General features: G+C 43.7%; 3 non-coding genes across 3 annotated transcripts; 2 read left to right on the forward strand and 1 right to left on the reverse strand.

The window, feature by feature from the left end:
* Positions 1 to 11589: 11589 nt before the first annotated feature.
* Positions 11590 to 11664, reverse strand: Trnap-cgg (transfer RNA proline (anticodon CGG)). The gene has a single exon. It is a non-coding gene; the product is annotated as a tRNA-Pro (tRNA).
* A 108-nt stretch (positions 11665 to 11772) lies between these two features.
* On the forward strand, positions 11773 to 11847 carry Trnap-cgg (transfer RNA proline (anticodon CGG)). Its single transcript has one exon. It is a non-coding gene; the product is annotated as a tRNA-Pro (tRNA).
* A 226-nt stretch (positions 11848 to 12073) lies between these two features.
* Trnap-cgg (transfer RNA proline (anticodon CGG)) lies at positions 12074 to 12148 on the forward strand. The gene has a single exon. It is a non-coding gene; the product is annotated as a tRNA-Pro (tRNA).
* The last annotated feature ends 15228 nt before the right edge of the window (positions 12149 to 27376 follow it).

The raw sequence follows: 27376 nt of genomic DNA on the forward strand, positions 1-27376 counted from the left end.
AAGTTTTTAGAATTGTTAATATGTAACAATAAGCGATGTTTTTCGAACAGTTAGTAGCTAGTCTTAAGGCTGCGTCTTGAAATGCCACTTGGCTCAGTGCAGCAGACGTTTGGGGGCGTGACTTCCTCGGATGTATAGCTCTTGTGGGCACCCCGAAGGTTCTGGTGTTTCAACCTCAGGGTGTCCTACCAAGTTGCAAACACTTTTCTCAACAAACTTCACATTCCTCTGCTTGCATCAAAAGAGAATGGACAGGGTTCCTGATACTTCGCTATCGAATACCTGTCTCTATATATCTCTATTATTCTTTGGTGCGTCATTAATCAACGTTTAATATTACTGTTTTGATAGTGTTTTAGATAGTTTTTTTCTGCTATTGGCTGCTCTATCAATGGTTGGAATAAGTCTCCAACTGTCTCGTTACTGGGTACTAGAGTACGGCATCATCACCCAGCTAGAGTTTCACGAATGATTAGAGGAAAAAGTGGGCGAAATATACCCCGTGTGCAAAATATGTCCCTTCACTTTAGTATCCTTTATTGCTGACTGCATGTAACGTGTGCTATTAGCAAGTTTCTTTTTGTGAATGGTATTGTGCATGAGTTTAGTGAGTTTTACATTTTTGCCAATAACAGGAGCACACCACGAGTTCGAAAACAACCTAATACGAATTCAGTGTGCAATTTATCAGGTAAAATTATGGAACGTGCGTTTAGGGTGCAAGCGAAGGAACTTGGTGCACCCATACAGAGTGCAAAGACGAATCGCGAACAAAAAGAGTGTAAATCCAGGCAATTTTAAGAGAACAATGTACAATGGGTGTGAATGTTTATGTGCGCTATATCATTTGAAATGCAAATTTTTGTAATACAAAAGTTTAAATACGGTGTGTAAATTACCATGGTGGTTGCTGCGTTTGCTCATGTCAGTCAGTCACAGCACAAGATCCGTGACGTCATGGAAACATCACTGTTTTGTCACGTGAACTCATGAACGACGTATATTTTATTTTCGAGGAGACAGCATCTGGAATGTGGTGGACATCCAATTTTAACAGCCTGATCCTTAAGGCAGGTCGTTGTCAAGGGTTCCCGATCTGCTAGCTTTTCCATTAAGAAAAGCTGGAAGCCTTCGACCAGAGAGCACGTTGTGGAGTAAACTTGCTAGCTTCTGATGTGTGATAAAATAAACTCGGAGTGTTTGTAAAGTCGCCTTACAAGACTGGGATGATGCCTTCTTGAGTGCGGCTGAGAATTAGTCTCTCCAATAATTTATGTGGTATGGTGAGTGGGGAGATACACTGTTTGATTAAAAGCATAAGGACAGCGTTATGTAATGAGGAATTGACTACGAGATGCCACAAAAGGCGGTGGAGAGTACTGTGTTGTCAGTAAAGAAGAAGTAGCAGGAAACTGGGTCGGTCATGAGAGCCCAGTGGACTAGTCACTGCCTTTTACCTGAGTAACAAATCCATCTGGGACATCCCAACCCTTCTAAAGCTGCCCACGTCGACAGCTAGTGATAGATGTGTGAAGTAGTAACCACAGGTAAAAGCCAAGCAGACCTCATGTACTGATGGGTATAAACCATCGGGCATTGCGGAGTGTGATTGTAAAAAATTCCATGAAACCCGCAGAAGGAGTCACTCATGAGTTAAAAAGTGCTACTGTCATTGCAGGGAGCACAATGACTCCGCTTAGGGAGTCAAAAAGGATGGGGTAAAGTCGACCAGTGGCTCATTATCAGCTACACATTTCTGTAGTCCAGCGATCCCACTGGACAGGGGATGACTGGAAGCGAGTGATTTGGAGTGATGAATCACACCAAACGTTGTGGCAATCCGATGGAGAGCTTCAGGTCTGGCGAATGCGTGGAGAACGTTACCTGCCGTGTTTATGTCGTGCCAACAGTGAAGTATGGAGCATCTGCTGCTGCGGTATGCGGGTGTTTCTCATGATTAGTGTTTCCTACTTTTAATTATACCAATAGTTGGTTCATATTCGTAAGTAAATGATACATTTTGAGCAACAGCTCTTGAAGCAATACCTACTTCATACAATTTATGTAAATGATGAACTCCAAATACTTCATCTGTAGCAAATAAATTTCCATTATCGTCAGATTTACCGTGTGTTATTATAAAAGAATCATAAAAACGCCAGTTACGTGGAACAGTTAAACATGTAGGATAATCATTCATTGAACTTGAACCCCATAAAGTATTTTGTATATGGCCTTTTGCTGCAATACCACTAATACACATAGGTTTAGTTTGTTCAGTCGTAACTTTAACTGGTTCATGAGCAATTGCAAGATTTGCACCTTTATTATAAATTAACATTGGAACATGAGTAATACTTCCGCTTGCACCTAATGTACTTCCAATTTGAAAACTGGCTTCTAAACCAACAGGAGTTAACGACAGCCATAATTTCTTTACAAATGAATTATGTGGTAATGAATCAAATTGTGCTTTACTCATAAACTGACTTAATTCGTTAGTCGTAAATTGAGCTCCAGATGTAACTAATCTTTTAGCTACAACTTTGTTATTATTATCAGGAGCAACTACATCAAACCATTTATATGCATAACCCTATACAAAAAATATATGTGTATTAATAATTATAACACTGTTTTGTTTAATTTGTTCTACTGACTTCCATATCTGAAATGTAGTTAATTGTCCAGAACTTGTACCACCAGTTGATGTATCAGTATTACTAGTACCTTGCCGTAATTGTTGAGAAGATCGTGGTTGTTCTTCTACTTCCATTTCTGTGGCTGCAGAAGTACTGGGAATTTGTAATCCTTGATCTTGAAACTCGTTGTCTATTAAATTAGGTTGATTATCAGGTCTTGAAGATGGTCCTGGTGTCGGTTCGTTGTCTTGTTTAGGACGTTTCGCTTCAGATGGAGTATCACTAAATAATTCAGTTAAATGAAGATCTTCTAAAGCATCAAAAAAATCCTTTTCTTCAGTACTTAACTCCAATGATTCATCTAAAATATCTCTCTTACGTTCTGGTGCACGTTTACGATTAGTCTCTCGTATTGCTGACCAAGGTAACCGATTCTCTTCACCACGAGCAGTATACTTTTTAAACTTCCCACGATTTGACTCCATAACCCATCGTTAACTCAGTAGAACTAACCATAATGTCCAACGCTGCCTCTTATATACCTACTCACAACTTCATTTGTAATACAAATGAACATTTGTAACACAAAAGAACATTAGTAATACAAATGCGGACATTTTTACATAACTGATTACTTGCCAACGACCCCCAGCCACCCACCGACCCTCGGCCGTGACCTTACACGGCCGCCACATAGTGCTACTTTGTGCCTTCGGCAGCGGCGGCCGTGTGAGGTCACGGCCGAGGGTCGGTGGGTGGCTGGGGGTCGTTTGCAAGTAATCAGTTATGTAAAAATGTCCTCATTTGTATTACTAATGTTCTTTTGTGTTACAAATGTTCATTTGTATTACAAATGAAGTTGTGAGTAGGTATATAAGAGGCAGCGTTGGACATTATGGTTAGTTCTACTGAGTTAACGATGGGTTATGGAGTCAAATCGTGGGACGTTTAAAAAGTATACTGCTCGTGGTGAAGAGAAACGGTTACCTTGGTCAGCAATACGAGAGATTAATCTTAAACGTGCACCAGAACGTAAGAGAGATATTTTAGATGAATCATTGGAGTTATCTGCTGAAGACAAGGATTTGTTGATGCTTTAGAAGATCTTCATTTAACTGAATTATTTAGTGATACTCCATCTGAAGCGAAACGTCCTAAACATTTTTTGCAGAAGGATGTGGACATTTTACAGCACTGTGTACTGAACACAACAGAGGAACAATTCGCGGAAGAAGGTTATTTGTATAAGCTTGACAATGCAGCCTGTCATAAGGCAGCGTCAGACAGGCAATGGACTATGGACGACAACATTCCTACAATGCCCTGGCCTGTCGAGATACACGACCTGAACCCAATGGAACATCTCTGGGATGAGTTAGAACGTCGACACCAATCCATACGCTAGCTTCCAACGTCATTGGCTTCTCTGGGTAGGGCTCCTTCTGAGGAAAGATACTGGTATTCCTCCACAGTCATTCAGGCGGCTCAGTGAAAGTGTGCTCAGTAGTGTTCAAGCTCTCGAAAGAAATAACAGCTTTACAGCTGTTAAACGGTTTTGACAGTGGCTACAGATAACACTTTTATAACAACTGACAACTACTGACGTTCTGAACGAGAGATGACTGATTTAAAAGTAATGAAAAATTATCTCCTCCACTCACTTTTCTGTATTTCTTAGATTAGGTCAAGTAGGTGGTTCCTAATGGTTATATTTCAAGTACCAGGAAATGTTGCTCGTCACAAGGAGGGAAGAGTGGTAAATCTATCTGTGGTAAGTTCCTATCGGACCAAACTGCTGAGGTCATCGGTCCCTAGGCTTATATACTACTTAAGCTAACTTAAACCAACTTACCCTAAGGACAACACACTCAACCATGCCAAAGGGAGGACTCGGACCTCCGACGGGGAGATCCGCGCGAACCGTGACAAGGCGCCCCTGACCGCGCGGCAACCCCGCGCGGCATTGGTAAATCAAACCTACGTGTAGAAGACGTATGGCCAACTTAGAGGTAGCAGCCATATTGGGCCTAGGGTGCTACTGCTTACACATTGACCGCTGCAGTGTTTTTAGCTGTCTTCCTGAAAGAAGTGAACTCAGAAATCTCACCTAGAGCACAATCTCTCAACTGAACGTCTCGAATTTTCAACAACAAAAAGTGGAAGCAGACATAGCGTTGGAAAAATATGCTCTCATGTTCAGAAAAAAACAGAACACCTTGAACGACGAGACAGGACGTTCATATTCACATGACGTGTACGAGGGCAGTTCAATAAGTAATGCAACATATTTTTTTTCTGAAACAGGGGTTGTTTTATTCAGCATTGAAATACACCAGGTTATTCCCCAATCTTTTAGCTACACAACACTATTTTTCAACGTAATCTCCATTCAATGCTACGGCCTTACGCCACCTTGAAATGAGGGCCTGTATGCCTGCGCGGTACCATTCCACTGGTCGATGTCGGAGCCAACGTCGTACTGCATCAATAACTTCTTCATCATCCGCGTAGTGCCGCCCACGGATTGCGTCCTTCATTGGGCCAAACGGTGCGAGATCCGGGCTGTAGGGTGCATGAGGAAGAACAGTCCACTGAAGTTTTGTGAGCTCCTCTCGGGTGCGAAGACTTGTGTGATGTCTTGCGTTGTCATGAAGAAGCAGAAGTTCGTTCTGATTTTTGTGCCTACGAACACGCTGAAGTCGTTTCTTCAATTTCTGAAGAGTAGCACAATACACTTCAGAGTTGATCGTTTGACCATGGGGAAGGACATCGAACAGAATAACCCCTTCAGCGTCCCAGAAGACTGTAACCATGACTTTACCGGCTGAGGGTATGGCTTTAAACTTTTTCTTGGTAGGGGAGTGGGTGTGGCGCCACTCCATTGATTGCCGTTTTGTTACAGGTTCGAAGTGATGAACCCATGTTTCATCGCCTGTAACAATCTTTGACAAGAAATTGTCACCCTCAGCCACATGACGAGCAAGCAATTCCGCACAGATGGTTCTCCTTTGCTCTTTATGGTGTTTGGTTAGACAACGAGGGACCCAGCGGGAACAAACCTTTGAATATCCCAACTGGTGAACAATTGTGACAGCACTACCAACAGAGATGTCAAGTTGAGCACTGAGTTGTTTGATGGTGATCCGTCGATCATCTCGAACGAGTGTGTTCGCACGCTCCGCCATTGCAGGAGTCACAGCTGTGCACGGCCGGCCCGCACGCGGGAGATCAGACAGTCTTGCTTGACCTTGCGGCGATGATGACACACGCTTTGCCCAACGACTCACCGTGCTTTTGTCCACTGCCAGATCACCGTAGACATTCTGCAAGCGCCTATGAATATCTGAGATGCCCTGGTTTTCCGCCAAAAGAAACTCGATCACTGCCCGTTGTTTGCAACGCAAATCCGTTACAGACGCCATTTTAACAGCTCCGTACAGCGCTGCCACCTGTCGGAAGTCAATGAAACTATACGAGACGAAGCGGGAATGTTTGAAAATATTCCACAAGAAATTTCCGGTTTTTTCAACCAAAATTGGCCGAGAAAAAAAATGTGTTGCATTAGAATGTTCCGCACGATTAGCATTTGAACCATATCGGCCCGCGGGTTCAAGGTCAACACCGATAACACGGCATAACAGCATCTGCCAGCAAAATGTGCTTGCGACTCTCGTTGTCGCTATAAACCGAAGGTATGCGCGGGCAAACAGTACCATCAAATCAGTGACTCTGAAAAAGGGCGCATTATTGGGTTGAGAGAATGTGATGCATCCATCCGGGAATTTGCTGCTCGTGTGGGACAACGTGTTCCGGCAGTGCTACCGGTGTGTGCGGAATATTCACGGAAGGCCGCAGAATACGACGAGAAGAGTCAGGTCGCACCACACAGACCACTTCCTGAGGAGATCGATACCTCATCCGAATGGTAGTGCGGGACAGATCTGAGTCCTCATCGGCTCTGGCGCAAGAGTGGAACAGTGTAACACATCCACTATCAGGAGTGACAGTCCGTCGCCGTTTATTACGGCATGGGTTACGTGCGCGTCGTCTACTTCTCCGCTTACCTTTGACGAATGTGCAGAAACATGCTAGACAGCAATGGAGTATTGGGTGACGTCACTGGGGACAGAAATTACATCAGATAGTGTTTTCTGACGAAACCAAATTCTGTTTGTTTGAAAACGATGGTCGCAATTCGGTTCGCCGCGAACTGCGGGAGCGACATCACAGTAACTGTATTCATACAAGACATATAGCCCCTACATAAGGCCTTATAGTATGGGGTATTATTGGGTGCAGCCAAAAATCGCTGTTGGTAAGTGTCTAGGCCACTGTGACTACTGTGACCTACAAGAATGCCATCCTGTGACCCGTGCTTCCTGCACAACATCTAAGACTCCATTTTTCAGAGAGACAATGCACGATCACATGTTGCTGTAAGAGCACGTGCCTTCTTGGTGTCACAGGATGGCATACAGATGACCAGACGGGTCATCAATCGCAAATCTATAGGATATGGTGAAACGACCATCACAGATGAACTCTGGAACCAGGTGATTGCAGCACCAAGTAAATGCGGCATGGGTGGCTATACCACAGCACACAATTTGCACCTTATACGCATCGATGCCGTCACGCATGGAACAAATGATTACGGCCCATGGCGGACCCCGTGCCTACTAGGCAACAGGACATATGCTGGAACGAGGTGACTGAAATGCTAATAATTTCTGCGGAACATACTGATGTACATGTCCTGTGAATATCAACGTCTTATCTCTAGTCTTTTATGGTGTTCTGTTTTTTTTCTGAACATGTGTGTGTTATCTGACTACATCAAACCGTATACTAATAAAACAGCGGTACATCTGTGGCGGCAGCGTTTAAATAAGACAACAGATTATAGTTTTCCTCCTTAAATTATTTTAGTACACAACCACCACAATCGTTCATTTGTTATCAAGATAGAGAGGAGGTATGTTACATGTTGTTGTTGTGATCTTCAGTCCAGAGACTTGTTTGATGCAGCTCTCCATGCTACTCTATCCTGTGCAAGCTTCTTCATCTCCCAGTACCTACTGCAACCTACATCCTTCTGAATCTGCTTAGTATATTCATCTCTTGGTCTACCTCTACGATTTTTACCCTCCACGCTGCCCTCCAATACTAAAAGTACATGCTGCTGCACATAGTAAGAGTTGTATATTTTAAAGAAGAAATTCCATAGTAATATCGAAAACAAATTAATTATGAATAATGGGAAAAACTATGTACTGTATCTTGTTACCTAAGTACAAGTAATCAACGGTATCCTTGGTCGATGGTTAGCATGTCACACGTGAATACCTTGACTGCAATGTAATTGACAGGTAAGTCAAGTGTAGTTGACTGTACAGAGGTTCTGAACGGTCGCAGGTTTGAATCCTACCTCGGGCATGGATGTGTGTGATGTCCTTAGGTTAGTTAGGTTTAAGTAGTTCTACGTTCTAGGCGACTGATGACCTCAGATGTTAAGTCCCATAGTGCTCAGAGCCATTTGAACCATTTTTAGGTTCTGAACTTTGTACAATTGTGATCGTACCTGCACATTAAATACGAACGCAGGAATGAAAGCAGTGACAAAACTGTTTACGCTGCATGTTAAAACAAGATGGTGTTACTGTTTCTTGCCTTGAGGATGTATGTAATAACTATGCTTCTCTTCACAAGTCATTAGATTATGAACGGAAGTAAACTGTTGTGTCACATTAATGTGACATTACGTCAGTAGCCTAAATAGCCACCTTTTGCAGGGCAGACCGTTGTGAGGTGTGCAGGACGAGGGTCAGTGAGGTTCTGTTAGGTACGGACAGGGAGATGTGCGGCCATGCCGACTCCAGTGCGGCGGCCATCTGCTCTAGGTTTCACGGCTGAGGAACCGTGGCACGAACAGCCAGACCGAGATGGTCCCACAAATTCCCGATTGTGTTTAAATTCGGGGTGATATGTCTGCTTAACCAGAGGAAACTAACGATCAGAGTCCAAAAACAATTTATTGGACTGTTCAGTTAACCAAAACGAATTCTCCAAGTACAATACGAACACAAAATAGTGATCCGTCTTCGAATCACAACTAAATACAAGAATAATATAGAACACAACAGAAATAATTTCCTACTAATCGCCGCCAGAGACTTCTCCGATATACCAAGCCTAATCCAGAGATCAGCGAGAAGATCCAAGCCGGGCTGCCAGGGAGGCAGCTAACCACGTCTCCTGGCGGTCGATGAACTGCCAATTTGCGGCCGAGCGCCGGCCTTTATAGCGCTTCAGCGGATGAGTACCTCGGCACTATTTTCCATCACGTGGTTTGACGTGTGATAATAGTTCCGGGATCTGCACGACCTCTTCCCGATGTTTATGTGGGCCAGTAGTGGCCCCTGGTGGCCGCTGGTGTCTTTGCAGTGTTGTTGTTGTTGTTGTTGTTGTTGTTGCTGTTGTCGTCGTTCATCAATATTGCCTGTCGGTTGTGTAGTGCTTCGGTGTGCCTGCGAAGCGGGCAACCCGCGGCTGAAGGCTGTCAGTTTGGTTGCTGATACTCTAGGCGCCGTGATGTCTGGTGGAGAAGGCCACAGGACGGTGAGTCTGATAGTCAGGGAATTAGGGTAAACTCAACCTGGTGGTGTTCGAACCACAGATATAGGCGTCGAGCTGTGTGACATGTTGCACTGCCCTGCCATCGTGCCGAGGGAAAACTAGCTGCATGTAGGTGCGGGCATAGTCGTCAAGAATAAATGCATACTAGAGTTAATCCGTTGTGGCTCTCATAATTACGAGATCACTCAGAGAATGCCACGGAAGCATTCTCCAGAACGTAACGCTCGCTCCTGGTTGCAGGGTGTATGATCTCAGACGTTTCACGCTGTACACGCCAACGGCCATCTGTTCGACGGAGCTCTTGAACGTGTTGTTGTTGTTGTTGTGGTCTTCAGTCCTGAGACTGGTTTGATGCAGCTCTCCATGCTACTCTGTGCAAGCTTCTTCATCTCCCAGTACCTACCGCAACCTACATCCTTCTGAATCTGCTTAGTGTATTGATCTCTTGGTCTCCCTCTACGATTTTTACCCTCCACGCTGCCCTCCAATGCTAAATTTGTGATCCCTTGATGCCTCAAAACATGTCCTACCAACCGATCCCTTCTTCTAGTCAAGTTGTGCCACAAACTTCTCTTCTCCCCAATCCTATTCAATACCTCCTCATTAGTTACGTGATCTACCCACCTTATCTTCAACATTCTTCTGTAGCACCACATTTCGAAAGCTTCTATTCTTGTCCAAACTGGTTATCGTCCATGTTTCACTTCCATACATGGCTACACTCCATACAAATACTTTCAGAAACGACTTCCTGACACTTAAATCTATACTCGATGTTAACAAATTTCTCTTCTTCAGAAACGATTTCCTTGCCATTGCCAGTCTACATTTTATATCCTCTCTACTTCGACCATCATCAGTTATTTTACTCCCTCAATAGCAAAACTCCTTTACTACTTTAAGTGTCTCATTTCCTAATCTAATCCCCTCAGCATCACCCGATTTAATTTGACTACATTCCATTATCCTCGTTTTGCTTTTGTTGATGTTCATCTTATATCCTCCTTTCAAGACACTGTCCATTCCGTTCAACTGCTCTTCCAAGTCCTTTGCTGTCTCAGACAGAATTACAATGTCATCGGCGAACCTCAAAGTTTTTACTTCTTCTCCATGAATTTTAATACCTACTCCGAATTTTTCTTTTGTTTCCTTTACTGCTTGCTCAATATACAGATTGAATAACATCGGGGAGAGGCTACAACCCTGTCTCACTCCTTTCCCAACCACTGCTTCCCTTTCATGCCCCTCGACTCTTATAACTGCCATCTGGTTTCTGTACAAATTGTAAATAGCCTTTCGCTCCCTGTATTTTACCCCTGCCACCTTCAGAATTTGAAAGAGAGTATTCCAGTTAACGTTGTCAAAAGCTTTCTCTTTGAACGTGACTCACCTGAAAAGGCCGTCCATCACGGCTCAGTGAACGTCCATATGCGGTACTGACGTGCAGATTCTACCCTACATCGACGATAAACAGCAGTCAGCACTGGTGCGTGAACCAGACGTCTGCTGCGAAGGCCCGTAAGCGGCAACGTTAGCGGAACAGCCCTAGAGGAAGCATTGACGGCAGCCGCTTGGTTTACCTGGGTGGACAGTTGCTCAACAGTTGCGTGTCTATTCGCCCATACACGGCTGTCTGTTATCTACAGCCCGGGTTGCACCACAGTTACCTCGGGTCCGATTTTAGATAACGCCACTGTGCGATGCACAGTATAGTCTAACCACGGCGGGGCATTAGAGACAGCCGTTTCGGAAAATCTCGCACCCTTGGCTCAAAAGCCAATGCTCAGGTCCTTTTTTACGTCAGATAAGTCTCTTCGTTTCCGCATTACGACAATGAGTGTGCTATTTCCCGTCTCTCTCAGACACGCTTTATATACATAGCATTGCTAGTGATGCCATCTACCGTCTGCGAGTGGTTATTCCACATGGGCTTCGAATATAGGCGGTGGCGACATAAATGTGGTTAAAATGGCTCTGAGCACTATGGGACTTAACACCTGAGGTCATCAGTCCCCTATAACTTAGAACTACTTAAAACTAACTAACGTAAGGACATCACACACATCCATGCCCGAGGCAGGATTCGAACCTGCGACCGTAGCGGTCGCGCGGTTCCCGACTGAAGCGCCTAGAACCGCGCGGCCACCACGGCCGGCAGACATAAATGTGACTGGACTGTGTAGAAACAGCTATTATTTACCAGCAGACCAATATTGTTTACCAGATGTTGAGTACTCAGTTTACTGAATGAGATTTTTACTCTGCAGCGGAGTGTGCGCTGATATGAAACTTCCTGGCAGATTAAAACTGTGTGCCCGACCGAGACTCGAACTCGGGACCTTTGCCTTCCGCGGGCAAGTGCTCTACCAACTGAGCTACCGAAGCACGACTCACACCCGGTACTCACAGCTTCGCAGGAGAGCTTCTGTAAAGTTTGGAATGTAGGAGACGACGTACTGGCGGAAGTAAAGCTGTGAGTACCGGGCGTGAGTCGTGCTTCGGTAGCTCAGTTGGTAGAGCACTTGCCCGCGGAAGGCAAAGGTCCCGAGTTCGAGTCTCGGTCGGGCACACAGTTTTAATCTGCCAGGAAGTTTCATATCAGCGCACACTCCGCTGCAGAGTGAAAATCTCATTCTGGAAACATCCCCCAGGCTGTGGCTAAGCCATGTCTCCGCAGTATCCTTTCTTTCAGGAGTGCTAGTTCTGCAAGGTTCGCAGGAGAGCTTCTGTGAAGTTTGAAATGTAGGAGACGAGGTACTGCCAGAAGTAAAGCCGTGAGTACCGGGCGTGAGTCGTGCTTCGGTAGCTCAGTTGGTAGAGCACTTGCCCGCGGAAGGCAAAGGTCCCGAGTTCGAGTCTCGGTCGGGCACACAGTTTTAACCTGCCAGGAAGTTTCACTCAGTTTACTGTTTTCTTCCAAAGGAACTCTATAAAGCTTCCTTCGGTTTTGGGCAAGTACAGTCGAAAGCACAGAATCGTGGTGTTATTCAGCACAATCCTTCCTACCTTACACAAGGAAAGTAGGGTTCAATATGGCAAAAAACTTCAAGGGACTCGATTTCAGCGATTCACGAGATGCAGATGGCCGTCCCATCGAACAGTGCCTGGTACACACGGGACACGTGCGTCCAGAGCTGGACATCCGCGGCCGTCCTACTGACAGATGACAGTGCTCCGATGTTCCGGGGGTCTGCACTATTCGCGAGACGGTCCAGGCCCGGTCCTCGAGGCCGCTAAACCGCAAATCGCGCAGGAGAGCTCGGCGGTTTAGAGGGGACTGTAATCGCGCCGGGTCCTTCCAGTGGGCCAGAAGCGGCGACTGCGTCCCCCGAGGGCGCAGCGAGTAATTCGCGGAGGTTACGCCCTAATTAAAGGCAGCCCTTTGTCCGCGCTCTGAAAGAGCGCCCGGCCGGGTCGGCCCGAGCGGGGCCCAATTTGCAACGCTGATGCCGGGGGACCGGACCCGTGTCCGCCGGGGAAACACGCGCCGCCCCCGGCGGTTAATCTGCGACGCGGGGGCGGCTCGACACTGCGACGGGGCATGCCGCCAACTTGGGCGCGCCTCCTCCGCACCCCGCCCCTCCCTGGGCTGCGGATTACCTGCCACCGACATTTGCATAGCTGCTCGAACGTCAGCCACACGATTATCTTTTATACAGCCCGCGATCCACCTGTACCTGATTTTAAATGACATTATTTCGAGCTCCCACTAATAACGTACATTCCCAAATCCGCAACTCCCACGGATATACTTATCTTCTTGTCGTTTGCTGTACAAGATTCCACATCCACGGCTTTCTGTAGTGGTTGAAGTGTTTCTTTTTAGTTTTATCATTAACGAACAAAAACTTCGACCAATTTACTTTACTATTATTCTACTCCAGGCGCGGCTCGTGGTTTCCATAGTGAGGAAGGCTGCGATATTTCTCGATCGGAACTAACCTACACCTCGATCTACACTACGGATCAGTCTGTTAGGACACCCAACAGAGCAGGAGGCGTCGGGCGGTGGGGGAAATATCACACGCTAACAAGACAGTTACATACTGCGTCATCTTCACGTCTCATACTCAGGTACTAAATAACATCAGAACCTAACTTCAAGATGAAATCTATAGGCAGCTTAGTTATCTCCCGACGTCAAATTTCCCTGCAGTTTACCAGAACAAATACACTACTGGCCATTAAAATTGCTACACCAATCAGAAATTCAGATGATAAACGGGTATTCATTGGTTGGTTGGTTGGTTTGGGGAAGGAGACCAGACAGCGTGGTCATCGGTCTCATAGGATTAGGAAAGGACGGGGAAGGAAGTCGGCCGTGCCCTTTCAGAGGAACCATCCCGGCATTTGCCTGGAGTGATTTAGGGAAATCACGGAAAACCTAAATCAGGATGGCCGGACGCGGGATTGAACTGTCGTCCTCCCGAATGCGAGTCCAGTGTCGAACCACTGCGCCACCTCGCTCGGTGGGTATTCATTGGACAAATATATTATACTAGAACTGACATACGATGACATTTACACGCAATTTGGGTGCATAGATCCTAAGAAATCGGTACCTAGAACAACCACCTCTGGCTGCAATAACGGCCTTGATACGCCTGGGCATTGAGTCAAACAGAGCTTGGATGGCGTGTACAGGTTAGAGATGGGGGATCCGCTCTTGAACTAATTCATAGAGTTGAATCTTTCAAAAGAGTGAACAATCAGTGATTCTGAAAAAAAGAACGGTAGCTCCAAACGTTTCCCACAGCAGAGAGAGAGAGAGAGAGAGAGAGAGAGAGAGACGGAACATATCAGTGGAACATATCAGCGGGGCCTCTGCTGGTCAGAGCACGCTGCACGCCACACAACACAGCCAGCGCCGGCCTCTGCCCTGCTTCTACCTTGGCTGCCTGCATTGTGCAGTGCCCCATTGGATTTTGTGTTTCACATATGCCGTGCCGTCTCTGTGCGTCCTCTGCCGCGCGCAGTGTCTGGCGCAGCTTAACTTAGCATCGCACTCTGTCGGCGATCGTTTCAGTCGCACGTCCTGCCCTCTGGGCAGTTGATGCGAGCAACAGGACAGAGAGCCACCTAGCGGATAACATAGGAACTACTTGCAACAACCTGCTCGCAAGGGAGCGGACGATTTGTCTCGGAGCGGGTGAGTTCACCGCTTCCCCCACCCTCGGAACTCGCCCGCTCACCGCTCACCCCACCGTCTCGACTCTAGCCAGAGCGTTGAGCAAAGCGACTCAGGTGTCACTCTGGTCTCTGCGGCCTCAGCTCACGCAGCAATACAGCTCGCAGCTCGACCTGCTCGACTCAGCGCCTCTGCATCGGAGTTCGTCCCTACTGGATATTGTTCTTCGTAGTAATACCGCTATGTATATTACATTATTATGTTATGTATACATCAATTGTTTTTATTTTATTTTTATTTGGTTAAACTGATTAGATTAGGTTCCTGATGACTCCTCTTACTATAGGATTTTTATTATGGACACTCGAATTTACGCTTTAATTACGAACGAACCGATAAACGTATCGCAAAATGTGATACACCAATATTTTCCTTGTTTTATTCTGCGTAAGGCTATATGCAGCACTTTCGTTTTACTGTCAAATTTATATTTTTTTTCTTATTCTGGTACGGATTTTGCGATTTTAGGCGTCTTCGGAAGGAAACGTTCACTTTAAAAATATATGGCTTTCGATGTATTTGTATGAGGTTAATGAAATTTTAATACATTATAGCCAAATATATTGTTAATGTAAATCTCAAGTTACAACAATTTCCGATCACCCAAAAAACCACGATAGTGCAAAATAAATCAATAATCAAAAACTTTGTCATATCGTGGAAATTCCAATAAACAATACAAAATTCTTACTCATTATCTGTGTTACTTCAAAATAGGATCAAATAAGATCAAAATACAGGTATAGTACTGGAATAAACCAAGTTTAAAGGGCAATGTGCCTTCCATTTATTTTCTATTGTAAATGAGTGGTGAGTCATGACAAAGAGCTAATTCATTTCAGGGAGTGAACAATTCTGATCCAATCTCTGAAAAGAACAGTTTTGCCCATCTCTAGTACAGGTACAGCTGCCCATGCAGCTTCAACACGATACCACAGTTCATCAAGAGTAGTGACTGGCGTATTGTGACGAGCCAGTTGCTCGGCCACCATTGACAAGACGTTTTCAGTTGGTGAGAGATCTGGAGAATGTTGGGCGTTGGGATCCAGCACGGCGTTCCGTATGACACCCCTTAACCCACCGATTCCATAATCTGCTAACAGTCATTGGATCTCGACCAATGCGAGCAGCAATGTCGCGATACGATAAACCGCAATCGTGATAGGCTACAATCCGATCTTTATCAAAGTCGTAAACGTGATGGTACGTATTTCTCCTCGTTACACGAAGCATCACAACAACGTTTCACTAGGCAACGCCGGTCAACTGCTGTTTGTGTATGACAAATCGGTTGGAAACTGTGTGTAGCAATTTTAACGGCCAGTAGTGTAGTACTAAAACACACACTTTGAAGAGATCTTTGATGCAGTGTATGCTATCTTCGTCACATTCGTAACTTTTTTGGTATTTTCATTTCTAAATTTCAGACAATTAATTTGTTTAAACTAAATGTCCGCGACATTCCACATGCTGTCCCCATGGAAATCAAGTATGCAGACGGCCTTGCATTAATATGTCAGAAAAAAGATATCAAGAACTGTGAAAGCACACTCGCAGGTGACCTCACCATACTGAAGGAGTAAATTTGCAAACAGAAACTCCAACCAAACTCAGGTAAACTGCTCAACAGTTAGCGTTCGTGGAGTCATAGCAACTGCTTCGTTCATTGTCACTGTCTACAATCATGGTAGTAGGTCTGGCTGGTTCAAATGGCTCTGAGCACTATGGGACTTAACTTCTAAGGTCATCAGTCCCCGAGAACTTAGAACTACTTAAACCTAACTAACCTAAGGACATCACACACATGCATGCCCCAGGCAGGATTCGAACCTGCGACCGTAGCGGTCGCGCAGTTCCAGACTGTAGTGCCTAGAACCGCTCGGCCTCCCCGGCCGGCGGTAGTAGTTCTGAAGATGGTCTAAAACCGACCGAAACCGGCAAACTTCTATTAAAAAAATGTTTCAGGCGGTTGCGATTGTGCATGTGCATTTTTAAGTAACATGTAAGAGTGTTCCATCTCCGTAATAAAGAGACACACAGGAACTTACCCTTATTATCAGACGGGACCGAAGTTTCTCATAATTACGAGGGCTATTCCGAAAGTAAGGTCCGATCGGTCACGAAATGGAAACGACTATGAAAATCCGATAAAGCTTTGCACAGATGTGTTGGGTAGTGTCTCTAGTATAACCCCAGTTAGCATCACGTCGCTCTTCTCATTTCTGAGCTCGCAGTGAGTGCGTAAAGATGTCTAGAAAATAGTGTCTGCCGCCAAGTACGGGGGCCTGGTGAGAAATTTCCCCTGAAGCTATGCAGCTAACATTACATAACTGTCGTGCTGTTTCGTCTTCAAGACAATTCTCAGCCGCATTCTGCAGGGGCAATGAAGACGCTCCTGCATCGTTTTCAAATGGAAATGTGAGAGTACCCACAATACAGCCCGTAATTGTCTCCCTCTGAGTTTCAGCTCAGGTCACATGAACCGCTGGTTATGAAGACAACATTTCGGCACAAGACAACGAGCCGTAGGCCAGCGTAGAGAATTGGCGGAGAGCACTGGCGGCTGCCTTCTATAGCGAGGGTATGGGAAAGTTGGTACAACGCTACGATACACGTCTAAGTCGGGTCGGCGACTATGGAGATAAGTAGCTGCAAGGTGTATCTAACTGTTGCAAATAAAACATTTTTGATTTTTACCGTGGTTTCCATTTCGCGACCTATCGGACCTTACTTTCGGAATAGCCCTCGTATATCGCTAAACATATAGGTGCCACCCTCGATCGGACGCAGTCCTTCAAGCAGCACTACACGATACTTCCAAAGAAGCTTGACTCAAGAGTAAATGTGCTTCAGAATATAGCCCGAGACAACTTGGGAGCAAGTGCAGATACGCTTCGATAACTGCAGCTTCACTTGTGTACCCAGACGCTGAATGTTCTGCCCTTGTATCGGAAAACGTCGCACATACAATACAGGTAGAAGTAATTCTACATGACGCCATTAGGACCATTTTCGGCACTGTCAAATCACCTCACGTTCAGTGATTGCCACCTCTGCGAACTATTGCCACTCCGTATCTCAGGAGAAAAGCTGGTAATAGGTGCAAATTCTTTAGAAGTTAGAAGCATTAAGTATTCATTTCAAAACAGCGCTTTCCAGAACCCACCAGCTATACGCTTTAAGTCACGCAAGCCACCTCAGATCCCAGAGGTCTTCGACGTGTCCGAGAAGTAGAAAGAACGATGATGTAAACATTCACCCCACAACACCCACAAAGTTCAAAAGGCAACCACGAAACTTGCATGCTATGATCTTCCCCGTCGCGAATGGTCGAGATCAGTCGCATGAGAACTGGAGAAGTGAGATGCCACATCTTGAACTAGCGATGTTATCGTCAAAGTGCTGCGCGTGATTGTGCTGCAGAGGAATAGACAATTGGAGGATGACATATCGCCGAAAAGATGATCTGAAAGACCTGTATGAAGTGACAGTGAATGCTGCGACATGGTTGTCAAATTTAAACATTTACCTGGAAATTCATTGTGTATGTGCATATGGGGTGTGTTTATAAATTAATTATACAAATTTAACCTGTAATTGTGAAAAAGGTAAATAGCTTACAGAAATGTTTGATACAGCGCTGAATGAGGTATAGCTTCAAGTTTTACTTACAAATGTTCAGTGTGACTCTATTTTGTAACACGACAGATTTACCATCTATAATCAATTTCCTGCCAAATCCTGTGAAGCAATTCTTTATGTATGGTGGGACCGTTGTGTTATCCGTTATCATAGCTCGTTGACGATTCCAGAAAGAGGAGGAATAAACACTGTCTTTAATGTAGCTCCATACACACCCATGGGCGTTAAATCAGGTGATTGTGGTGGCAAGAACATTTTTCCACCATATCCAATTCAAAGAGGCACATTACTACGAAGATAAGCGACAACTTCACGATGATAATGTCGTGGCTTGCCACTTCCTGCGAAATGAATTCCGTGCCCATATCCTGTTGTAATTGAGGCTTGAGATAGTGTTCAACCATATTCAGGAACGATACACTAGTCAAAGTTGACTAGCTGAAAAAGAAAGGACCATAAATCTTGTTACAGCTTACAGCGCAAAACATTTACCTTAGAGTGGTCCCCGAATACGTTCCATTGTACCAATTAATAACAGTTTCTCTTCGAGGTGGTGACTTCTGATATTTAATCCCGAAGAGCCTCTGACCTGAAGTTGCAGATATGCATTCATGAACCCATAAAGAACACCGCACATGCTCTGCACCATTACATGGCCCCATGATGACTGTTGGAGCAACTCATTTGCGCGTGCCACCTAACGAAAACGTCGGGAACTACCAGTGTTAGGCTGGAATAAAACCTGAAGATATAACTGCATTCAGTGCTGTAACAAATATTTTTGTAAGTTATTTACCCGTTTCAGATTTAAAGGTTACTTTTCTATAAGTAATTTATAATCATCATACGATAATGAATAAAATTACAGGTCGAAAACGCCCAATTTGTTTCTTGTGCTTCTTATTGTGTTGTTGACAATGACACGAAGAAAAATTCTGCGTCATGTTAAAGATAGCTTGAACTTTCTGTCTGTTTTCGAAACATATGAGAAAATAATTGACTGAATTTGTAGCGTATTATAATTTTTAACGGAATATTGGTTTATACTCGCCACACGATCGCAGGCGTTTCTGCATTCAGAGTCAGTTAACATCATTCACAATACGCCATATATCTGCCTAGCCGGGCAATAACGATTTGCATCGGCTGTGTACATGAATCATTAACGAAAAAGCACGACCGGCTGAATAACGAGACAGGGCCTTGCAAATACGTGGAATAATTACAGCTACGGTTATAGCTTGTCAAACTGTGTTTGAGCTAAGTATAAAGCAATGCTTTACACAGAGCCGCACGCAAGTAAATTCGGCCGACTACTTTACGCGTCCAGTTTTAGGTTTGTTAATGGCCGAATGTAATGGCTCGTTTAAGGGGCTAAGCCCTACACCGTAAATTCTAAACTGTAAATTAAATGCGCCGCTTATTAGGTCTGCCGTTTATATCAGCGGGCCATAATTCAGGAGCATTCTTTACTAATAGAGTGAGCACGACGTCCACGTTAATTGGTAATTGCAGTTTCGCAAAAAAGGGACTCTCTAACGAGGCTTACAATGGACACAGTAGTAAAAGACTGTAGGATGTCGGCGGGGGACGCAGCACTGCACAATAGAAGCCTGCTTATAACGCGGGATATACTTCTGTTGGCTGCCGTTGTCTCTGCTCTCTCTCCGTCTCTCTCTCGCGCGCACGAGATCTTGGCATATTTTCGAAGCCCCTGACGTGGGACCCTTATCGGATCGTCCTCTCCATACAGGATTCCAAGGTCAGAGCCCGGACGTCAATTTTCTAAAGCAGTATGGAACAATACACAAAAAACTCGGAAAAAAATCGCTTTTCAAAACTGCAAAGTTCTCTGATTGCGGTTAAATACGAAAAATTTCGAACTGGCTGATGTAGTTGCTGGTATCTAAATGCTCAGCGTAAGTGCCTAGTAAATTGGTTCAAATTTTGTTGCTAGCAATTTCTTTACCTTTACTTTAATGTCACATTTATTAAAGAACCGAAACGTTGAATCATAATTTTATTCAATGACGTCAAGTCTCTATTTTTAATTACTAATGAGATAAAATACGCGACAGTTTACAATAAATTAAAATTTGGGGCAAAAATGCGAAACAACAAACATAAAATCAAACACTCTCTGATTTCTGGAGACTGAACACGTTTTGTGTATAGATCTTCTTAACTTCACGACGAGGTAAAGTCGCAAGTCCGTCAAATTTTAATTTATTTGTATATGATTACTAATTAAAAGAGAAAGATGTTATTGATATTAACAATAATGATTTAGTATTTGAAAATAACAATAACCTTTCTTAAAAGATATGAAATTTAAATGAAAGTGATAAACAAGTTTGTATCAACAATATTCGAACCAACGACCACATAACAGGCGTAGATACATGGTATTTTGCCTAAGTCTAGTGAGACATAAATATCGCTCATGAATTTCATTTAACAGATCACTCTCGTCTTGGTCGCCAAAATACCTTATTATTTCTTACTCCGGACTACGCGTTTCGTTACCGGTTCCATTAGATCTGTGGTACAGAATATAACGTGAGAAAATTTGGTAATCAATATTCTGTAAAACGGAGCAGTATACTAAATGTAATATAAGACTAGGAGAAAAATAGGTGGCTGTATGTGATGCAATGAGTTTAGTTACATACTTTAATGGATGCACAGTACCTACTTAAGTGTAAGCTTTCTTCCTTAACGTCAGCTGCCAAGCATCTCATGTGGTTCGGCATATTACAAAGTAAACATATTTGTCACAAGGTTCCCTTGCAGATAACATCTATAATACGTCACAAAGTAGCTGTGACATTTGAAATCAGAATTTTAGCACCTAGGACTCTGTAGCACAATGGTGAAGTTCTGCTGGCTCCTCAAGCCACAAAAGAACTTCAACAACATGTCGAAAAAGGGGAGAACTGCCTTCAGCATTCCTGATTACGCCTCAATACAAAGAAAAATGACTACCTGTCAACAGATGAAAAAAATAAGAACATAACTGAACCCGACGGTATAAATCTAGCAAAGTCAAACATCGTTAACATTGGCTCAAAAAGCATTGCCAACGGCTCACTCGTTCCTGAAATGACAAACCGCGTTAGCAATGCGTGACTTAAACGATGGAGAATGACTGATGTCCTTTGTGACAAGAAGATTCCGGACCTAATCAAGTCCAAAATACGAGGTAAGTCTGGGAGAGTAGGACCACTGGGTGAGACAGACCAGGGGCGTATTTCACAAATGCGCCGCTGGAGAACAGCACCAACCACCTGCGAGAAAGCTCATTTGTTATTTTCGTGTAATTTCTGGAAAAAATACATAATCTCTTATGGTAAGCCGTAAGGTTTTATTGTTTAGTTACGTAACTTTAGTGTTAATGCTTAGTTTGCACAATATTCATGCAGTTTTTTACTGCGAGCTTGAGAAATGTGTAGGTATTAAACTAACCTGAAATGGCCAGACAATCTTTTTCTACTTCTTTTGTTGCGGTTCAATCCCTTTTCATCACCACTTCAAAACTGATTACTGGTAAGGCAACACAGACAAAACTTTTGGAAGAAATATCACCAGATCCTTCTACTGACAAAACCATTGGTTTTAAGGGGAAGGCAGAAACTCTAGCCAGATGGTTGTAGTTTGCTGGACATATAGACACTGCGAAGAAAAGGAGGGTTAAGGAAAGAAAGGAAATAGAAAAAAGGCACAAAAAGATAACCAAAGGGAACTACTACGGAAGACGAAAACAAACTGAAGAAGCTAAAAAAAAGAAAGTACTGCAAGTCACTCAAGATGTTCATGAGTTGCGGACACTGTAGAGCATTAAGAAAATAACTTTGGTGAAATGGATGAAGGTAAATGTGTTGGGTGTGGTGAAATCTGCCACGAAACTAATAAAAATGACGGCTGGACTCAGTGTGCTTCCTGTTCACGGTGGCCACATGACTGTCGTTCACCAATTGGTAATACGTCATTGCTATGGTCAAAGACAGACAGGTTAATACTTGAACAAAACAAACAACTCATTAGAAAAGCCAATGTTCAATAAAGATTTATAATAAACTGATAAAATTGTTTTGGGCCAAAATATTTAACAGTATAAATTGTGTATTCATTACATCATATTACAAACAGAAACATCATATTTTATTTGACTTTTTTATGTATAGCAATTTTTACGTAGTCCATCTCTGCCAGTTGACTGGTCCATCTCACCCATACACCTACGGAGTTAAGTTTGTATGATATTCTATACGAACATGCTGAAGCAAAAAAGTGGTCCAACTCTGCCGGACTTATTCTATCGCCCTGTAATAAGCCCAGTTGCCTGTTACGATGCATTAATGTTGACCCGCAACAAAATGGTTCAAATGGCTCTCAGCACTATGGGACTTAACATCTGAGGTCATCAGTCCCCTAGAACTTAGAACTACTTAAACCTAACTAACCTAAGGACATCACAACATCCACGCCCGAGGCAGGATTCGAGCCTGCGACCGTAGCGGTCGCGCGGTTCCCGACTGAAGCACCTAGAGCCGCTCGGCCACATCGGCCGGCCCGCAACAAAAGAAGCTGAACAACAATTGTCTGTAATGGAAACAATAATACTTCGCTGGACATCTGGCGTGACACTTCGAGACCATCTGAGCTGTAACTAAATACACAGGTGGTACGGCGTAGCACCTACAATTGACATGAGGGAAAGCCATCTGCAGTGCTATGGTCAGGAACTTCGAGCAGATCAAAATACAATAGCAATTAGCAAGTTTTCGTTGAAAGTCAATGCTAAATGATATGCCGGGTGACTGAGGCAGCGTCGAATACCCTCCACATAGATCTCTAAACAGCGGGCCCCAGTCCTCACCAAGCAAAAGATCTCCTCAAGTATAAAGAAAGCATCAAAAGAGCGGGATCCACTACGAAGAGTTAGAAGACATATTAGTAATGGCGAATGATTAACTATAGTTTGTAGGTAGATTCACGGAACCATGTACAGAACGGTTTTGCAACCTATTCTTGTTTACGGCTCAGGTGTTTGTGGGACCTCCAACAGGGGTGCTTATAGCAGTACATCGATAGATTTCAGATTTGACACCGGTCAGTTCGATCAGTAAGAGACAGTTACGGAAACTCTCTGCGAACGTGGGAGTCTTCGGAGGAAAGAAGGCGGTCTGCTTGGGAGAATCTGTTGAATTGTAGATGACCAACAGTAGCGACAGACTGAAGAGCTATTGTGCTGCCTCAAGGACAGTAAGAACGAATAAGGGAGACAAGAACTTGCATGCCGGCAATGACTAGTGATGGTACCTTCTCCGCCAAGCACTGTTCACGCAGATGTAAATGTACAAGGTTCCTCCAATGAAGCAGAGTCGCTAAGTACATCGCAGTAACGTCACAGCAGAGGCTGTATGTCGCAGTGCCGTAACAGCAGATGGTCGGACTACAAGCTTTCCGAAGAGTATTACTCTTTCATTCTCTGGTCCCATATCGTGTCACATTATGACTATGCTTCCACATAATGGACTCCAGAAATAATAAATGAGGGGAAAAACTGGCTTGTTTGAACGGCCGGCGTCGAAACTGTGCAAACTGAATGTCCAATACACACAGCGCTGGTGGCCGCTCGAAAGACTCGCTGGCTTTTGATGGCAGATCCGTTTCATCATGGGCGCTTTTATTTGTCCGTTGTAAGGATAAATCCATCACTCATTCACTCTATACGTTTTTTTATGTGATATTATCGGACAAATAGGTAAAAGTTATTAATATTGAAATACTTGAATAAATGCACATAATAATGTATGTTAAATTATGTCAAGAGATTACATTTCTCACTTCGTGACCACTATATTTAGTGGCTTATTTCAATATAGTTCTTGAGCTATTCATCTCAAACTGTTGGTTCTGGTACACGTATATCCCACTTTCGTTGTTAGACGCAATTAGTCGTAATATTTAATTTTTTTTTTTTTGAGTCATCAGTCTTCTGACTGGTTTGATGCGGTAAGCCACGCATTCCTCTCATGTGCCAGTCTCGGTCTTCAATTATTTGCTGGCTGTATTCCAATCTCTGTCTTCCTCTACAGTTTTTGGTCGCTGCAGTTCCCTCTAGTACCATGGAAGTCATATCCTGATGTCTTAACAGATGTCCTATCATCCCGTTGCGCCTCCTTTTCAGTGATTTCCGCACAGTCTTTTCCTCTCAGATTCTTTGCAGAACCTCGTCATTCCTTACCTTACTAGTCCACCTAATTTTCAACAATCACCTGTAGCACCACATCTCAGAGGCTTTGGCTCTCTTCTGTTCCGGTTTTCCCACAGTCTTTGTTTCAGTACCATACAATGCTGTGCCCCCAACGTACATTCTCAAAAATTTCTTTCTCAGGTTAAGGCCTATGTTTGATACCTTGTAAGCTTTTGATGTCCTCCTTGCTCCGCCCACCATTGGTTATTCTGCTGCCTAGATAGCAGAAATCCTTAACTTCATCTACTTCGTGACCGTCAGTCCTGATATTAAGTTTCTCACTGTTCTCATTTCTGCTATTTCTCATTGCTTTCGTCTTTCTTCGATTCTATATTCTGCACTCATTACACTATTCATTCCATTCAGTAGATCAAGTAACTCTTCTTCACTTTCACTTGGTATGTGAATGTCATCAGCAAATTCTATCATTGATATCTTTGCACCTTGAATTTTGATTCGACTCCTGAACCTGTCTTTTTTTCCATCGTTGGTTCTTCGATGTAGAGACAGAACAGTTGGGGCGAAAGTCCACATCAGTGTCTTACACCCTTTTCAATCCGAGCACTTCGTTCTTGGTGGTCAACTCCTATTATTCCATCTTGGCTCTTGTACGTATTGTATATTAACCGTTTCTCCCTATAACTTATCCCTATTTTTCTCTTTCGAACATCCTGCACCATTTTACACTGTCGAACGCTTTTTCGATGCCGACAAATCCTATGACCGTGTCTTGATTTTTCTTTAGTCATGCATCCATTGTCAACCTCAATCTCAGAATCGCCTCTTTGATGATTTTACCTTTCCTAAAGAACAAAGTGATCGTCATCTAAGACTTCTTCAATTTTCTTTTCCATTCTTCTATATGTTATCCTTGCAAGTAACTTTGATGCATCAGCTATTAAGCTGATTGTGCGATAATTCTCGCACTTGTCAGCTGTTGTAGTCTTCGGAATTGTGCGGGTGACATTTTTCCGAAAGTTAGATGGTATGTCGCCAGACTAATACAAGGGTTGGAACTTGAATAGTGGCAACTATTTATTTACAGCTCGTATAAAATAGATACGTGCTTCAAAGTTTTACTGACCTTCAAAGTAGTCATCAGCATTGTGTATAACACGTTGCCAGCGATGTGGAAGTCGTAGGATACTCTTAGCAGTGCCAATTGTGTTGACAGTTGAACTCACGAGGGCTTAAGTCAGGGGAGTATAGTAGGTGGTATAGCACTTATCAGTCAAACAAATCAGTAACAGCTTACACTGTACGTGCTTGAGCATTGTACTGCAAAATGATAGTCAGGTCGTGCAGAAAGTGTCATCACTTGTGTGTCTATGCTGTTCATTTTTGGAACACAACCTACGACCAGCTTCTTGTAAGTTATCCAAGGATTTCTACTAGACCTTGTCTTCCTACCAATGTGGTCCTACGCTGTCTTCACTTTTTCGTCTCTCATAGCTACTCATTCCTTTCTTATTGTATTCCTTTCCTCAATTTCCGTCCAACGTTGCCTAATTTTCCGTCTGATTTCTTCAATTTATCCAGTTCCCATCTGCTTAATTTCCTACCTTTTGTCAACTTTTTTCTGTTTTAGTCTGCAGTTCATAATCAATAAATTATAGCAGAGTCCACATCTGCCCTTGGAAATTCTTACCGTTGTATAAACAAACTGACACATTCCAGTTTTCCCAGGTATCTTCCACGTATACTGCCTTCTTTCATGATTTGTAAGCAAAGAGTTTCCGCAGTTTAAATTATGCTCTGTTCCAAATTCTACAAGGTGGCTTCCTCTTTCATTCCTTTCCCCCAGTCCGTGTTCTGCTATTATTTTTTTTCTTCTGTTCCTTTTCCTGCTACCGAACTACCTTCACCCATAGCAACTAAATTTTGGATTCCTTTAACTATCTGGATAACTACTTGTACCCCAACTTACAATCTTTTAATCTCTTCATGATCTACGGACCTAGTTGATGTATAAACTTATACTACTGTGGTGGGTACTGGCTTCGTCTCTCTTGGCTACAAGAATGAGCTCACTATGCCGAGGGCAGTAGTTCGTATTACTCTGTATTACATTATACTGTATTGGAAATAAATGGCATAAAATTTCTGCCGTCGGTGTTACCTTATGTATTAGCCGATAATGGTACGAGGAGGTCCATTACTGTAGTTCTTCAACTGTTAGATTTGTAATCTTTTTGAAACCATACCCAAAGGCTCTAACTGTATGGAGACCGTTGCTTTCATTTGTTCTTTGCCTAATTGTAACACTCTGCGTCAGTTCACGTTACAGCTGCTACGTGTTCTTGAACTCCTTATGAACTCTATTAGCAGATGATTCTGAACCAATACAAGAGTCTACAACAGTAAATAAATATCACTCAGTATGTAAGTTGTAAGCTATTATTCTAGTTTTCTGTCGGTTGTGATTTATCCTTCCTTTGCCCTATATTTTTTTGCTAACAGCAGATGTCATGCAATTTGCTGGACTGTATCGTTCCTACATTCAAAGATACGGAGTGTTGTGGTTCGTCACGTTCATATCCGTCCAGTCGCAGTGCAGGCACGGTTATACGGCTGCCTGTGTTACCGCATTTCCAATCTAATTTCAATCAGTGCAACCACACGTGGACGAGATGAATTACTCCTCTGCTATAATGAAACGTTTAGGGCAGCGCACAGCACTGCTTAGGACAGAATGAAAGGTTAAATAAATTACTCGCTCATATACCAGTTCCGAATACTGCCCACAGGCCCAACGCATTTAGTGGGCGATGTGAGTTCATTCACACAACAAAAATCGGATGTGTAGCTTTTGGTCTTACAACCCAGTCAGTCGCAAACCATACATCATGTTTCTTTTCCGTGTATATCTGGGAGCCCAACATTGTAACAATTTCCAGATACACTATTCGCACGGTATCTTCGCATTCAGCGTAGGTGAGGTTTCCGGCATCACGCCATGTATTTAGGCATGTATTAGAGTTAACATTCTGCACCTGATAGGTCTGCTTA

Source organism: Schistocerca nitens, chromosome 6 (genome assembly GCF_023898315.1).
Source record: "Schistocerca nitens isolate TAMUIC-IGC-003100 chromosome 6, iqSchNite1.1, whole genome shotgun sequence".
Classification (NCBI taxonomy): domain Eukaryota; kingdom Metazoa; phylum Arthropoda; class Insecta; order Orthoptera; family Acrididae; genus Schistocerca; species Schistocerca nitens.